The sequence below is a fragment of the Corvus moneduloides genome, chromosome 2 (assembly GCF_009650955.1).
Source record: "Corvus moneduloides isolate bCorMon1 chromosome 2, bCorMon1.pri, whole genome shotgun sequence".
In the NCBI taxonomy this organism is placed as follows: domain Eukaryota; kingdom Metazoa; phylum Chordata; class Aves; order Passeriformes; family Corvidae; genus Corvus; species Corvus moneduloides.
The window spans coordinates 115,971,127-115,988,400 of NC_045477.1; positions in this window are offsets into that span (position 1 = coordinate 115,971,127).

Here is a 17,274-nt window from a genome sequence, read left to right on the forward strand (position 1 = left end):
TCTCCCCTTCTCCTCTAGGACGATCTAGAAGTCGTCCGAAGCAAGTTGCTTTTAGAGCAGATACAACAATAAAGTATATTGAAATAAGTCTGCGGTTGGTGAGTTTCCAGCGATACTTAATGGCACTCGCGGTAAACAGTCCCTCTCTGTGCGAGCGGGGAAAATCATCCAGACACAAGCACATTCCACCCTCTTTAGGGCTCCCTGGCTGTTATTATAGTTATTGCATTACTCTGGTGTAAGCCTTTTGTAACTAAGCTTCTATAAAGCCCCGCTTACAAGCACCCTGATTAGAATTTTCCTTGCCAGTAACCAAAGGCCACCCGCTTTCCAGTGCTATACAGAGGGAGCCGTCAACAGCCACCCCTCTGAATGTACGCTTTGTTCCTGGCAACAAGGAAACGAGTGGGCTTCTATTGGGGAGAATGCAACCCTTCTTTTAAATATCACACAGCAAGAGCTGGTGGGGCACTGGGCTTCGGAGAGGCTGCGATGGAGGGAGAGAGACACGGCGGGGTCACGGGAGCGCGGAGTGGCCGAGCCCTAATGCTACCCACGAAGCGGCTGCCACTCAGCCGACGGCCGGAGGATCATCTGGCTGATCCCGGCTCAGGGGCGGGCGGGGACGGAGCCGGGGCCTGGAGGGAGAAGAAAAGGAGGACGCCGGATAATGGTTTCCAAGCAGCACACACCGTTCCGGCATCCTGTCTTCCAGCTCCCCAACCACGGGGACAGCAGCGGTTCGCGGGTCCGGGGTGGACCCCAGTGCAGGGAACGGTGGTGACCTTCCCAGGAGCCCACCCAGCACACCCAGCATCCCCACTCCACCCGTCCCACTGCCCCTCCAGGGATGCTTGATGCCCTGGGAAAGTAAACGCCGAGCGGGTGTAGACATCGCCATTTCTGCACACACGGCTTAGCTGCCGGGCACCCCCATCTCCAGGGAAGAGGAATCCCCCGGTGGTGAGGAAGGAGCCCGGCTCCCCCGGGGCGCTTCCTGCATGCAGCTGCGGCCCGGCAGCCGCGCCGGCAGCGAGCAGGAGGCGAGCGGGCAGCCGGCCTCGTCTGGAGGGCTCCGCAGCCAGCCCGGCTATTGTGAGCGCCCATCTCGCCGGGTGTAAGTAATTACTGAGGTATGTCCAACATATATGCTAGTGACATTACTAAGGAGGTGAGAGCTTGGCGCTCAGAGGGCAGAAATGCTGGGCTTTCGCTTTCGTTCAGGATGTGTGTAACACAGAGTCTTTTCTCAGCTCGTCTGATTTTTAACTTCCTCTAAACCTCTCTCTCTCTCTTTTATTTCCTTTGCTCAGAGAGCAGCAATGAGAGACCTAGAGGAAACACGCTGCTGCTGTGCAAAATGCGGACCATGTGTGGGAACTATTTACTCAGAGTGCAACTGCAGGCACCAGGCGAGGGGCTGGCAGAATCGGGGGGTGGTGGAGAGAGAGAGGCTATGTCTCTCTCACGCTTTCCCCCCTCTTGTCTTCCCTAAAGCCAAACCACGTCGCTCTGTGTGTAACAGTGCGTTTTACTGACTTCTCTCTGGGCTTGTGTAGGGGTTGGGGGTTTTTTTCCAGTCCAAGGCTTTCACGATCTGCTTTTGTGCCTCACCCACCTCAAGCCTCAAGCAAAGGGTTAATCTTTGGAGCCCTGCAAGGAGCAAGAGTTAAAAAAAAAAAAAAAAGAAAGAAAAAGGCGGGGAGAAAGGAGTGAGAGCGTGAAGAAGCGGGCAGAGAGGGCTGCACGGTCCCTTGATCGTCCTTTTGACGGCTGCAGAATAATAAAAATAATTAATAATAATCCCTAGCCTTTCTTTTCTATTTGGCTGTACCAGGAAGTGCCTCTGGCCTTGAAAGTCCCTATTACCTCTCTTTCCCCAGCCCCCGTCCTTTCCTTGGGAAGTGAGAAGAAAAAGGTCTGCAGCTGACAAATATTATCCATCCTTTTCATCGATCGGAGCATATACAGATGTGATAGCTTGATGTACGCTGCAAACCGGCTGATCCATCGCTTTCTCCCTTTCTGGCTGGCTCTGGTTCGGCCCCCTCCTCCTCCTCCTCCTCCCCCTTTGTTCTTTCCCCCCCCCCCCCCCCCCCCCCCCCGCCTTTCCCTCTCTTTAAATAGATTTCAAGGCGCTGCCTGTTGGAGAGCAGCTCTCCAGAGAGAGCGAGCTATTGCTTTCCTGCCGATAGCCTCCCCCTTCTCCGGTTTCCAAACAGAAAACAATCCCCGGCCCGAGGAACCTGTGCTGGGCCTGGCGGAAGGAGTTAAACTAGCAGCGAAGAGCGAGATAAGGAGGCAGCTCGCTGCACCATCGCTTTCGAGTCCTGTGTTAAAAAAAAAAAAAAAAAAAAAAAGAAGAAAGAAAAGAAAATTAAAATAAAGAAAGAAAAATGAAATTAAAATAAATAATAAATAAATAAAAATACAGTTCGTGGCTCCCTGTCCTGCACCATCACGAGGAGAAGTGGCAGTAGTTTGTCCCCGGGCAGCGCCCGACCTGGCCCCGGCGGAGGTGCCCCGAGCCTCAGGCTGGCCGGCACGGCGCGGTTCGGAGCGGGCGGGCGGCTGGGAGGCGGCTGGCGGCGCGGAGCGAAAGGGTTAAGCCTCCTCTCCACCGCCCTCCTCTCTCGCCAGAGAATAAGCGTTCGCACGAAGCGTTTCTGGGGAGGCAGGCTGCGAGCAGGCCTTTCGCAGCGGATCCATGGCTACCTCGGTGCTTGCCACCGAGACGCTGACCCTCCCCTGGTGCCTTGTGCGGTCAGTGCGGGCCGCTACCAGGCACTTGCAATCAGTTTTTCGAAAGGTTAGCCAAGGTCCCCGGTCCTCGCAGACGGGAGGCATTACGAAACCGCCTTTGTATCTGCAGGAACTTACATAAAAAATAGGCGAGAAGGAGGCGAGGGAGAGAGAGAAGCTCTCTCCAGGCGGGGACCGAGTCCGGGCGGTGGGCTGGGGGCTCTCCCCGGCCGGGTGTGGGTACCCTCACGTACATCTCTCTCCGCCAGGGCACTGCGCCGCCCGGCAGGCAGCTCGCCCGCGGAAGAGTCGGGGTAGCCCTCGTCGCCAGCCCCCCCAATCCTGCCCGGTGCTCGCCCAGTGCCGGGGAGAGCCAGGCGGCGGCGGGGCTGCCGCGGCGAAAATGGAGTGGGAGGAGGGAAAAGTGCTATCCGGAGAGCTGTTGTGACAGATGCTAAGCTTTGCCCTACGCGTTCTGGTGAGAGAAGGAGTTAAAAGCAAGCTGCTTTTTCGATCGAGCTGCTTCCCCGAGCGTCGGAAGGAGCGGCTTGCTAGAAAGCCGTCCATCAGCAACCAGTCCAACCTGCCCGTGATAATATGCGATCAACACCAAATCACCCCCGCTAGGCACGATCCATCATCGCTACGATGCAATGGGCCCTTGTATGGATGTGTCTACACGGGGGGCGGGCGGGGAGAGAAGGGGAGGGAGCGGAAAAGAGAGAGGGAGAGCGTGTGTGGATGTGTGTGCGAGGGGGGGACCTCATCATTCACCGGAATGGGAATCGCCGCCTCCCCCGGTTCTCGGCGAACGGAGCTGCCCGAGCCAGCGGAGCCGAAAGTTGCTGGGCCGGGGCTGAGCGGGGAGCCTGGCACTCGGCCCCGCCGCCGCCTCCGACTGACATCAGCCTCCCCTCCCCCTCCTCGCTCCTCCTGGGCAAGCTTGACTGGCGTAAAATTAATAATTAATAGGGTGAAATTGATTAAAGGGCTGGGCGCGCGATGGGGGCGCTCCGAGAGCCCTTCCCCTCCCCGGTCGCTCCGCATCCGCCTCCCCGCCGGCAGCGGCCCGGGAGCGGGGACTGGCCGCCGCCGGCGAGCCAGGGGAGCTCCGGGGCAGCTCAACCCGAGCAGGAAGGAAAAGGGCGGCGGGGACCGGGGAGGAGGAGGAAGGCGGCGGTTGCAGCAGCCAACCCCGCTGGGCAGCTGGCTGTAACCGAGATCGGCCGCACGGGCAGCGGCGGCGGCAGGCGGGGGCTGGCCCCGGGGCTGGCTCGGCTCAGCGCAGCTGGGTGTGTGTGTGCGTGAGTGTGTGTGTACAAAGCCGGGTCCCGGGAGGGCGGTGCTCGGCAGCACAAGGCCAACCCCCCCGCTCCCTCCCCCCCCCCCCCCCCCCCGTTTCTCCCCTACCGTGATCAGTCTCTGCCACGGAGGGAGTGGGGAACCGCAGGGGACGCGGCCGGGCCAACGCACGCCTCAGCCTCCAGCCCCGCGGAGGTGGGAAAGGGTTAAACATTGGAGGGAGACGGGGAGGAGGACGGGGGATGGGGAGCGAGGGAAGGGGCGCCGCCGAGCACAGCGCTAAGCGCAGGGAAACCACAGCGCACCTGGGCTCGGCTCGGGAGCCGGAACGAGCCGCCGCCTCCTCCTCCCTCTTTCCCTCCCTCCCGCCCTTCCTCCAGCTCGGTGCCTGCCTGGCCCATATCGCGGCTCTATCTCTGCAGCAGCGGGAGCTCAGCTCCTCTGTTTCTATCAGCTGCTCCCTCTAACCCCAGTGACCCAGATAAGAGCGGCGGCCTCCCCCCACACCCCCGCCCGCAAGCGCGCCGGGGGCCCCGGTCCTGCTTCTCACAGGCCCTCCCTGCCCGCCGCGCTGCCTCCCTGCGGGGCCGCGGGGCCGCCCCCGGCCAGCCGCCTCAGCCCCAGCGGGTTCCTCCAGGCCCCGTGGCTCCGGCCCCGACCTCCGCGGGAGGCAGCAAACCTGGCCCCGCGCCCGCCCCCTCGCTGGGCTCTTTCCCCCCGGGCTGGGGCGGCGCTGCTCCCCGGTGCCCCTCTCGGACAGCTTGGGGTTATTGTTTGCCTGCGCTGCGTCAGCCTGCCGTCAAAATAATAATTAAAAGCAAAACAAACACCCCGATCCGGTCTTTCCTGGACACGCGGGTCGGAGCCACCGCAGCCCAAGTGTTGTTATTCCCGGGCTGGAAATAGCCCTGGCTCCGCCCTGGACAATCGGCTGTCAGAGGCCTCTTCTCTCCCCTCCCTGGAGGCCCTTCCCTGCGGTGCTTTATTTACTTTTGAAGTGTCTGGATTGATGGAGAACTGCGAACGGCACTTTCTTCTTTCCCCGGCTCCCTCCTGCACCAGGGCTCCGCCGGAGCCTCTTACCGCACCCGGCGCTCCGCGCCAGCATGACCCAAGATAACCCGGCCCCGGGGAGGCCGGGGCGATCGGGGGAGGGCGCTTAACCAAACCAAACCAAACCAAACAGATCGATCCGTCCCCAGCCGGGGCCGCAGGAGCCCAGGGCGGGAGTGGGGGTTATCGGGGCGCCCCTCGCAGCGGTCCCCGGACGGGCGGGGGGAGCCGCCGTCCCGGACTAGCCTGTCCACCCAGCACTCCCGCCGGGCAGGGAGGGCGGAAGGGAGATCGTGGCAGGGCCCGTAACGACACAAGGGATAAACACCAAAGTTATCACCAGCCGTGACCAAAATAAATGCCTGTGATAAAAAAGCACTGACAGGATGATCCATTACGCGGGTGTCACTGCCTACAACGAGGTTCAATCAGATACGCCGGTTGCCGTGGACAACGGGGGAAGCGGCGGTACCGGGCTGACGACTTTTCTGGAGAGGCGGGTGGTGGTTGCCATCAGGGAGGTGACACGGCGCGATGTGCATGAGGGTGGCCCGGCATCGCGGGAAGGGACAGACCGCATCTCCCGCGGCCGCCGCTCGCCTCGCGGCCCCCCTGCTCGTCCGGGAGGCAGCCCCGAACCGCCGGCACATCCTTGGGGAGAGGAACGTCTTCCCTTACAGGCGGCCCCGCGGATGTGCGCACACCCTCCCAACTGGGATTGCGATCGGGTGCCTCCCCGGTTCGTGCCCCCCTCGCCCCCGCTGTTGCGGGGCCGGGAGCGCGGCACGGCACGGCTGCCCGTTCCCCAGGCGCCCCACGTTCCTCCGCAGCCCAGAGATGGAAATCAATGAACGTTTGTTCCGTGCGGCGCGACCGTCTTGCGAGCGGTGCCCTGCTATTAGTGGGGAAAGGGGGAGAGAAGAAAGGCTCTCTGCGGACTCCTCCGCACGTCCTCGCCTCCGGCGGGGCTGTTCGCAGGTGCCGGAGCGGGGGCAGCGGGGGCCGGGCTGTCAGCGCCGCCGGGAAGAGCCGTACCCCGGGGCGTCGGGCTAATCGCATGGCAAGGCCAGCTCGGCGGTACGCCGCGGCCCCGGGCGGTGCGATTAATGAAGGCTCGGAGGCAGTGGGGATGGGCTAAGGGCTGGTCCCCCTTATGCCACATTCCTCTGGATCGGGCCGGGCCGGAACTTGCCCCACACTGGGGAGGGGGCGGCAAGAACAAGGTCCTCCGAGCCTGGGGGAGACCAGCCCTTCTTCCCCGGACGTCCGCAGGAGCGAGCAGCCTTTGGGAATGGCCGTGCCCGAGCTGGGGCATGGCAACAAACAAGGGACGATGCCTCTCCACGCCCGCGGGAGGAGCGATGCCAGGGCCGTCCCCGCCGGTACCGCGGTGCGTGACACGCCAGCCCCGTGTCTCCTCGGGGTGAGAAACTTCCTGGCTGCTAGCGACGGGTGGCTGCGCCGCAGCAACACATCTTTCGGTCCCGAGATTCCCCCCCCCCCGAGTGTAAACGCATTCCCCCCGCCGCTGCCGCCCCCTTCCCGTCACGATTTAATGCTTTTCATGTTCTTCAGCAACTGCGTTTCCGCAGAGAAACCCCGGCGCGCTCCCAGCTCGGCTGCTCAGCTGTATTGTGGCGAGCTCAGGCACAGCCGGAGTGAATCCATTACGCCTCGATCCTACAATACAGGTTTATGCGGATACCCTCTGATTTACATTTAAAACAGTGCACGGGCATTGTCTGCTAGCCTGAAAAGAAAACACAGCCCCGTAACTTCAAATGACCTTCAAAGCAATGCAATTAACTCTCGTAATTATCAGTACACGCCTTTTAGAAAAAGACACAGGTGCTCGCCTCGGTGCTGTTCCACCTGGTTAAGCAGCCTCGTCCTACCAGAGAATGCCCCCTTCTCCCCCTCCCCCGCTTTGGAGTCCCCAAATCTGGGACTCGCTCCGCCGTTCCTACATGTCGAAACCTCCCTTCACCCTCCCCTTCCCCCGCCCGCCGCCTGGGCTGAGGGACAGCTTGCTCAGCGCGGCGAGGCTTTGTCACACCGCCACACACACACCACCACCACCACGTCGCTGGCTGGTGCCGGCGGCGGGCGGCGTGTTCGCTTTCCCGGCTCCCACAAAGCGCTCCCCTCCCGCCGGCCCCCGGACCGCAGGCCACGCAGAACCGAAATTTAGGTTAATAGGATGGGCTTTGATCCGTGGTCCCCTTCGCCCGCCCCTCACCCCGAACGACATCGATCCGCTGCATTTACTCCCGCGCCGATCGGCCCCCGGCGCTCCCGCAGTCACTCTCTGCGCGACCGGAGAGAATAAATAAATATTCCCGAAACACCCAGCCGGTGGCGGCCCCCGGTCCTGCCTGCCTCGGCCCCGCGCACGAGTGGCCGAGCCCCGGCGGCTGAATGTGCAGTGTCATGATGGCTCCTACGGCCCGCGGGCAGTACCGGGGGCGATACCGGGAGTGGCGGGGACAGGGGCAGCTCCGGGGGGGGCCTGCCGGTCCCGCAGGAACCGCCACCTCCCCTCCCCTTCGCCCCTCTTTTGCACACACGCACACACAAAATAAATAAATAACGAGGCGGCTGGAGCCATCTGGGGTTGGATGGCTTCTCATCTCATTACAGAGCATTAGGAGAAACAGGCAAATATACAGCTATTAAAATTAATCGCCTCGCGCTGTCAGCTGAACATAATGGAAATTATTTATAGGCTGCCTACGATGCCTTTCTCGTCACGGAGGCTTGGTGCGGAGAGACGCATTCGCGGCTCCCAGCACTGAGAGGCGTACGGGGCCGTGCGGGGGTTGCCGGGCTCGACTCGGCCCCGACCAGAGAAGTTTGGGAGGTCAGGGCGGGGAGGGAGAAGGAAAGGGAAAGGAAAGGCAAGCGGCAGAGGCGCTGCGCTGAGCGAGTTAGGGTGGCTTGTTTTCAGGGGACTGCAGGGGAACGGTGGAGACGCAAATAGGGCAAACCGCGGTGCTGGGGGCCTCCCCGGGCTGCTCTGGCGGAGCGTCCCCGGGGAGGTGCGAGGCAGGGTCCAGGGCAGCGGGCGGGCTCTTCCAGAAAGAAGTCTCCTCTGCAAACGGCGCGGAGTGCTTAGCAGGCACCGTGCGATGCGGCGAGGGCACGCCGCGGGAGGGGGCGATGCGCTTCCCGAGCGATCTGCCTGCAGATCTCTGCTACCAGAGGAAATGTTGTCAGCCCTTCCGCTTCAGCCTTTGGAGCAGGCTCTCGGAGCTGTTTGCTTATGCCCCCGGGGAGATAGTGGTCTCTTCCGCTCCGGGAAAAAACCCTAAACCAAATCGGCTGTGCCGAGGAGAGCTGGACTGTTTTTCCGACCGAGAAAGAAAGTGTATTTGGGAAGCAAGCGGAAACGCTGCCCGTGCATTTCCCTGCTCCGTCCGGGGTCGTTTTGGCCAAGACAGCCACCTCCAGCTCGGCCGGGGCGAGCCTCCTCCTCTCCTCGCAGCTGTGGGGCTCATTGCGGTGCTGCGCCGATGTGAGGACTGAGAGCCTCTGAAGGGGCCGGAGGAGGCAAAGTACGGCTGCCAAGGACAGCGGAAGCCGCCGGGGCAGCCCGGGTGGCACCTGCAGAGTCAGAGGGAAGGTGCGAGAAAGGCCGAGAGAGAGGCTGGAAGCGCATCTTAGCCAGGCTTGAGAGGTTAATAAATACACCCGTCCCCTCTTCCCAGCCCGCCTGAGGCTAAGACTCGCAGCTCAGCGGGTAATTGACAGTCTCAATCCAAAATTGAAACATGTGTTAACAACAACGCCACGCATCCTAGGAGCTACCCGGGAGATCGCCACCTCACGGTCTTTATATATTATTTGAATCCACCGGAGGAAAGTGTCACGAGATTTTCAGAGCACGTTTCACCCCTACCTGTAAATCAGCTCTTATCACTGCTGGCTGCTCAGACAGAGCCAGCCTCTGCTCTATAGCGCAGGAGGAGGAGAGCCATTGCTCCCTCGCAGCGCTGCTTTCCTGCCGCCTCCATGCAGAGCCCGCGGCACCCCCCGCCCCTCCGGGGGTGAGCCCAGCGGCCAGGCAGCGCTCGCTAGCCCGTGTCCGGGAGCGGGCGAGGACGAGCGGATCCGAGAACCGGACATGGCCAGGGCTGCGCGGCTCCTCGGCGTTCCCTCTCCCCCCCCGCCAGAGCAAGCAGGACCGGTGTCCGTGTCCCACCCTCCCGCCAACCCTTTCGGGCGAGAGTCACACAGCCACAAGTGGGAACAGGCGCCCGTACCAGCGCAGCATCCCTCCCATGCAGCTGCTCGTGTTTTTGGGATCCAGAGGAGCAGGAGCAGATTCCCGCGCCGAACTGAGGGCCTTGCTCCCGGCAGCGCTTCAACAGCCGCAGCGGGGTTGCCTGCGCCCTGTGGTGTAAGTAAGGTGGGGATTCCCTCCCCCACAAAACCCCTCTAAGGGCCTATGTTGCCCCTGGCAGGAGGGATCGGGCCGAGGCAGGAAAACGCAAACTTGTGCCGAAGTGGTTGGACGTGCAGAGGCAGGACAGGACTGGCAGGGTTCCCCGGGAAGGGCAGGTCTCCAGGGCCTCCCACCGCCTGTTCCATCCCTTCACCCCGCTGTTGACATCGTCCCCTTTTCACACCGGGAGCCCGTGTGAGGATTAGCGTCCTGTTCCGGGGAGGCGGCAGCAGCTCCCGCTGCCCCTGCATTCCGGCCCCGCTCACGAGAGCCGGTGCCTGCGAGCTCTGCGCGGAGGTCACGACCAGTGGAGCAGGCAGATGGAAAATCCCAGTTCCTGCCGCACATAAACAAGGTGGGGACGGGCAGAACGGCCCTCGGCGCTGAGCGGGAGGGGAAGGGCGTGGGGTCCCTCCTCCATGGCCCGCTGCCCGCCCAGCCACGGCTCTCGCCTGCCCCGGGAGCTCCCTCCTCCGGTGGGCGCTGGCCGGGCTGCGCTGCGCGGAGGCGGATGGGCCCGGGGGCTCAGTCCGGCGAAGGGACGGGACCGCCGGTGGCAAACAGCCTCCGCGGGCGGTCCCGGCAGTGGGGGCCGCCCGGGCAGGGCGCCAGCTCGGCAGCGGGGCACAGTTTCTGCCCAGCTTCCTCGGCCCCGCCGCGCGTCCGCCCCCTGCGCGGCTCGGCAGCTCTCGCCCACGCGTGCACTCACACGGTCGCACGCTGAGTCACACGGGCACGCCGCCTCTCGTACACCTTGTCACGCATACGCTCCGTGTGGCACACACACTGCCGCTTCTCGATTGTGCCGTGTCACGCACACGTTCCGTGTCACACTCACGTTCCGTGTCACACGCACATTTATTCCCACGCACACTCGATGGCCGTCTCGCACGGGCACTGCATCCTCCGGGGAAGCACGGCAGCTCTCACACATTAGCTGCTTCTCTCAGCTGGGACACACGCCGAGGACCTCTCACGTTCCCTTTCTCACACCCGGGCTGTGTCACACAGCCACACACACTCACGCTGACCCGCACACGCGATCGCACAAGCGCAGGGTTTCCCACGCAGGCACACGCGCACCGCCTCCCTCGCAGCACGCTCCCTCTCCCCACGCACATCGTCTCGCAGGCACTCGCTGCCTCAGACTTCCACACACACGGAGCCGCCCGTCGTCCCCAGCTGCTCTCCGGGCACGTCACCACCCGCACAAGCTCCCCCCCCGCCTCCCCACCCCCGCACACACACACGAGGCCCCCGCCGCTCACGACCGCTGGGAGCGGTCCCAGCGCCGCGCCCGGGCGGCAGCATGTGTGCGCTTGCGGGAAACCCGAGGACCTTCCCTGCGGCCTCTTTGGCAGAGCTCCGCCGCCACCGCCGGGCCAGCTGCGCGGCCCCGGTCCGGAACAGCTTGTGTTTGTTCCCACCAGACGGCCAGGCGGGCGGGGGGAGGAAGGGTCAGCAGGTCCCGCGCCGCGCAGCTCGGGGCTCCGCTCCCCTCAGTGGCCCCAGCCCCGGGCTGAGCGGGGCGGCGGCGCAGCCTCCACCTGCCGCCGGGCATCCCCAGCCCGGGGAAACCCCCACTCCTCTCCAAACTTCGCTGCCACACTTTATATCCCCGTTCCCCGTTCCAGGCTGATGCTGAGCCTGCGGCCCGGGCCCCGGGCGGGTGGCCCCGGCGGAGGCAGCGCCGTGCGCTCGGCGGCTGCGATGTGCGTGCTGCCAGAGCCAGCCAGGGAAAGGCCAACGGCGCCCGAGGAGCGGGCAGAGGTAGCGGCTGATCTCTTGGCAGATTCAAGAGCGATTTGGCCGCCACAGCCGGGAGGCCGGCCCGGATTATTCATCATGGGCGGACGAACCTCCCCCCTCCCCCATCCCCGTCAGCCCTGGATATTTTGTCCCGGCCGCACAAACAATATTCAATATTGTATCCTCTTCCTTGGAGGCACCGGGAAGCCGGCGGCTGCCAGGAACAGGCTCCCGTGCAGCGCACGGCAGCGGGATCCTGTTTCCCTCGCAGCTGGCGGAGAGCGGCGGTCCCGCGGGAAGCGGGCGCTTTCCGCCCCCGCCCGGCGCACGGCGGCTGCCCCCGGGCCCTGCCAGGCGTCCCCGGCGGGGCTTGGCCGCCGCCCGGCTCCCGCCCGCGGGCGGGGGCCCCCGGCGTGCAGCCGCTGCTTTGCAAACCGCACGATCGCAGCCCGCGGAGGGCGGCGCGGCGCTGGCAGCCGGCGCTGCCTGCCCGTGCCAAGCCGCGGGCACAGCAGGGCTCGGCGGCCCCGAGCGCTCCGCTCGCCAGCCAAAGCCGAAATAAAAGTCAGCTCCGCAAACGCCCCCGGGGTTTGCCTGGCGCCGCTTTCCCCTTTTCCTCCCCTCAGCCTTTCTCTAGTGGGAGCCGCCAGCGGCGTGGGGGGGGGTCCCGGGAAGCAGAGCTGTCCCTGGGCCCCCGTGTCGATCCCGGTCCCCGCGCGGACTCGGAGCCCAGACGGGCTTCCCTCGCCCTCTGTTGGAAGCCTCCACGCGGTGCGGGGCCGTGGCGGCGGCGAGGTCCCCCACACCCCCCCAACTCCGACCGAGGGGACGCAGGAAACGTCGCCTCCGCGCTCAGCGGCGAGCAGCGGGGGCGGCACAGCCCGAGCGAGGCCCGGGGGCCTTCTTTCCCTTCCATTCCTCATTCTTCCCCTTTTCCCTTCCTTCCCTCACAGTTCCCTTTCCCCTATCCTTTCTCTGGCCTCCTCTCGGAGGGCCAGCCCGAGAGCTCACTCAGCCGAGTGCATCTTGCTCTTAAATCAAGCCTGGATATTTAAAGCTTAACTCCCAGTTTATTTTCGTCCAAGACCAAAGGCGCTCACTACTTATTCGGGAAGCTATTTAAATACCTCTCCTGACCTCCCCTCGGGGTTATGAACGTTTGCTGCTGGAGAATTTCACAAAGATATTTGGTACCGTCGCCCCGGCTCACCAGGACGCACCGCGGGAGCCGGGGAGCATTGCCGAGGGCGAGGGGGGATGTGTTTTAAGACGCTGAAGGGGGAAGACCTCTTTTTAGCCAGGGAATCGCGGTACTTCACACTCACTTCATGGTTTATTACTACGGGAGGAATCTGTTTATAGTCAAACCGTATTACATTGGGCCGTATCGATTTTCCAGCAGTACTCCCCACCGATTTAATTGTTTTTAGGAATGTCAATTGCAGCTCTCATGTTCCCTGAATTCATCAGTGTTCAATGATAAACCTCATCATCGCTCTAAATCATACGGCAATCTGCTCGTTACTGGCTGCCTGTCCACCCCTCGAGCTGCAGCCCCGCACACCGACCGCCCTGTACGTGTGTCAGGGTGTATCAAACTTCACGCAGAGACACAGCAGTGCGTTCCCGCCTCTCTCCCTTTCACAGCCTCTCCACTCCATCTTTTAAGGTTTACTGTCTTAAAATGAATGCACTGAAGAAATACACCCCTAAATTAGTCACGGTTCCAGGTTTCGGGTTCTACAGCTCAAAATCCCCATTGCAGCGCAGAGCAGACAAAACCAGAGGGAAAAAACCCAACAACCATCCAGCCAGAAAAAAAATCACCAAAAAAAAAAAAAAAAAAAAAAAAAAAAAAAAAAAAGCACAACCCACACAGAGAAGTCATCGAGTCTTTAAAAAATAATTAGGAAGAAAAACAAGCTGGAACTGCGGACAAGGCGCTGGAAACTCCGTGCTGCTGCTGCTCGTGGCTGCGCTAATCCCGGAAGGCGCGAGCAGATGGAAGCCTTGCCCACTGCCCTGCCCTCTGCGTCCGCGCCCGGCCGCCCGCACACGCGTGGGCAGCTGCGGGGGATCCCGCAGCCCCCGCCCGCGATCGCTGGGCTCCGAGCTCCTCTGCAGCTGCCCAAGGGACACCGGAGGGTGTGGAGGCGCAGTGACGCCCCTGAGGCAGGGACGGGATCGGAGGGTCGATGTGGGGATACTCCCGGGAGGGCGAGCGCCGCCCGCGGGAGACGAGGGTCGCGGGCAGCCCCCTGGGGAGGGCACGGCTGTGGCCGAGCGCCGCTTAGCGCAGCTATTTCGGCAGCTTTTCCTTCTGCTGCTGCGGCTGCTCGGGAACCACTTCCCCCCCTCCCCCCCCGCCCCGTCACAAACATACCCTGCGGGCAAGCTCAGCCCCCACGGCGGCTTCCCTCCGTGGCAACCTTTGCGCGGACTCTCGGCCCGCTCGTTCCCAGAATTATAGTGAAGTGCCTTTACGGACAGCAGGTTAATTTGTGCTGTCATGCCAGCCACTATCGCTTGGGGCGGCTGCGGGGGGGTTTTGCACGGGTGGGAAGTGAGGTGGGAGATGCCAGGCCGGCGGCGAGCCCTACATTGCCCGCGGTTAGAAGGATGACTTAGCGGGGCGACCCGCGAGTAGGAGGCAGCTTCTCTCCGTAGTGAGTTTGGGACGTTTAAGGCGACAGCAGCGTCTGTCCTGAAGGCAAGAGTTATCCTACAAACTCAGGCCGGACATCCACCCCCAGACTAATCAGACGTACGGGCCGTTTCCCCCCACCCCCGAAGTTTCGGCGCAGCGAGGGGATCCAGCACAATAAAACATCACCCGCACTGGCGCCGGGAGAAAGCCCAGGCGCTGACCCTTCGCTCCGCTCAGAAGCCCCCAGGGCAGGACTTGATGCCGTGTCTGCCATCCCCTTTGCACGGCACCCCCCCGCTGCTCCTTCGCGGAACGGCAGGGAAAGCCTTGCTCCCGGCTGCGCGCAGCCACGGCCCGCCGGGAGGGCTGCGAACCGTGCGGAGCCCGGAGCAAGCTGCGCCCCTGCGGAGTGCCGGACGGGGGTACCGGGATGCGCAGGGACAGCTCGCATCTCGCTCCCCGCCGGGTCCGGAGAGCGGCGGCCGGGGAGAGCCGTGCGGCGGGCATCCATCACCTTCCTCTGCCGTCTCCCGCGGGCAGCCCTCGGCTGCTGTTTATTTTGTTATCAAATCAATTAAGCTGCCGCTCTCGTATAAAACAGGGGCGGGAGGGGAAGGAGGAGGAGGGGGTTTGGAGTAAAACTGTGGCCACTCCTTTGACATCGTCTCACCAAAGCAAAGAGCTCCTCCTGTTGGAGAAATGGTTTCCTGCCGGATGGGAAACCCTCGCAACACGCGATTTCATTATTTTATTTTGTGTAACGTGGCTTTATGCTATACTATGTCATTGCTGTGTTTTATTTTATTTTATTTTATTTTATTTTATTTTATTTTATTTTATTTTATTTTATTTCATTTCATTTCATTTCATTTCATATCAGTCAGTGGTCTCTGCACCAACAACCATGCCAGTCACTTGGTGCAAATGCTCTTGTGTGGTCTACTTCTCTATTGCCATCATGTATGGCCACTGGTGCCTGGTCAAACACTCACTTCAAAACAGTGGACCCTTCCTGTGCTATGCATAATGATCCAGCCCTCGTAATACCAGCACAATATTTGGCACCTTGTGAGTAACATTTAGCAGATGTAGAATTTTTTGGCTTGATCCAAAGTCTCCCAGATATCTGTCCCCGTCGCTGGATTGCTGGAAAAATTTGCGTTGGCTCCAGAGGCCATCAAATCAGCTCTCATGCAGGGTAACTTGTAATTTGTGCACCACTAAGTTCATGTCCACGATTATGTTAAAAGTTTTTTTAAACTTACCGTTATTGCTAAATGAGGTAAGTTGAACTGGGGACCCACTAAAATTACAACTGGTATCTTTTGGGGAAACCGTGCAGAAAAACCCAGGCATTTAAAGAGCAAAGAGATTCTCCCAGAGCCTTGTGATTTGCTGGGAAGTGCTGCCCTGAAGGCAGCGTCTGGCTGGGAGCATCCCTCTGGCTGCCAGAGGAGAGTGCCCAGCCAGCCCACCCTGCAAAGGGCAGGACTGCTGGGTTTCAGCAGGGGCTTTTGCTCTTTCTGTCTGAACAAGCTCTGCTCTTTACCACTCTAGTTGCTGCCTACCATTTAGGGTCCTACCCTACTAAATGGTGATACATCATATTTGCTTCTTTTACAGTGGTGCAAAGAGGATCCAGATTTCCCCAGTTGCAGAACTCTACATTCTAAACTTACCCTTTTTTAGTTTAAAACCAGCTGCAATGCTCATTACAGATATTGACATCAGGAGAAAAACGGTGCTCTTGCTCCCTCCCTGTTGTGAGAACTCTAAAGACAAAGCCCAGTGCACTGGATAGATACCTCATGGGAGACACTTTCAGAAAAAGCTAGTGATTATAAAGGCCTGAATTTCTCGGTACTCAGCTACAGCCCGTATGGAAAAGTGGGTGCACTTGCAATCAGCAGCTATTTAGAAAAATTCCAGCTTAATTCTGGTTGGCCAAAAATGGATAAAAGTGCTAAAACATGCATGTGCAGTAATGTTGGAAGATGGTGAAAACTGTGAGCAGAGGGTGTGATTCAAGATATTTTCTACTGTTTCTGCACTGTGAGATTATCCCTTTGGAATAATTTACTTTACTACCTTTGCAAAATACAGTTGAGTCCTGTTTTTTAACCAATGACTGCACTGTCTCAGGACATCTGCTCCTCCTACCCAATGCTGCAGCAGCCCACAGCTTCATGAGATGATAGGGACACATCCTGGCCAAAACAGAAGTGCACTTTCATTCACAGTGGGAGAGTGAAGCCAACAGGTGTGACCTTAATGTGTCAACAAAGCAACAATTTCGAAAAAATGGCGACTTATTATTTTCTTATGTTTTACTGGTTACTCCTTACCACCACTTTCCTCCTTCCTCAAAATTTACTGAAAAGAGAAAAAAAGAGGATGTCTTACCTAACCAGGCACTTCCAAAGCCATAGAAATACTCAATGAAGTTGCTAATGTAGCCTTCAGCTGTCTGCGAGCATGATTTCACCTTCTCCACGTTACGTCAGCCACATCCACCACCCACAACCCACACACCTCCTCCCCCTGTCCCCACACAAGCTGCCTAACCGTAAACTCAAACTGTGCAGTGTGGTTTGCAGGAGGAGCAATTGTGTGGATTGGTGGTGCCCTGAGACGCAGGAATTCAGGGTACATGGTCTCAGCAGCTGGTGGGAGGGAGCTATGTACGATGATGCAAATGGTTCTTGTTTGTTTTTAAGTGGGAATCTATTGTAGGAGAGTTCAAGGTTTGGACAAGTTCTCCCCTGCTGCCTGTGCTGGTGTGAGTTAGGTGGTGCACTGAGGAAGAACGATGCTGCATTTTGTTTTCTTGGCAGGAGAGGTTTGCGTGCAGGGTTCAGGTTAAAGGTTTCAAGTGGGAAGGGAGGGAGGAAGCCTGTGGGTTCTAGAAGTCGCTGGGGTGATGTGCCGAACGTGAAACTGCGGTTAAGGGCTTCAAACCTAAGTGAAGGCTTGGCCAGGGACTTCATGGCTTTCTAATGTTTTTGTTGGTGGGATGTGCCACGAGCAACTTTAATGGATTTTAAACAGTATTTTTGGTTTGGTGGGATTTCTGTGCAAACATTGACAGATGGCATGGCTCATGTATTTTCATCTCTGTTCCTCCCCTAGTGTCTTGCAAAGCCCTAAATCTTCACATACCGCCTTGCTTTCTGTATGACCTCTTTACTTGACTCCCCTTCTCTCTCTCCTTTTCCAGACCATGTCCTGGATTAATTCTATATTCTGCTGTTCCTAGGGCACAGACTAACTCTTTTCTCCTGTTTTCTAACTCTTGCTCAGCTCTTTCACTGCTCATTTACACAGAATCACTGGAGAG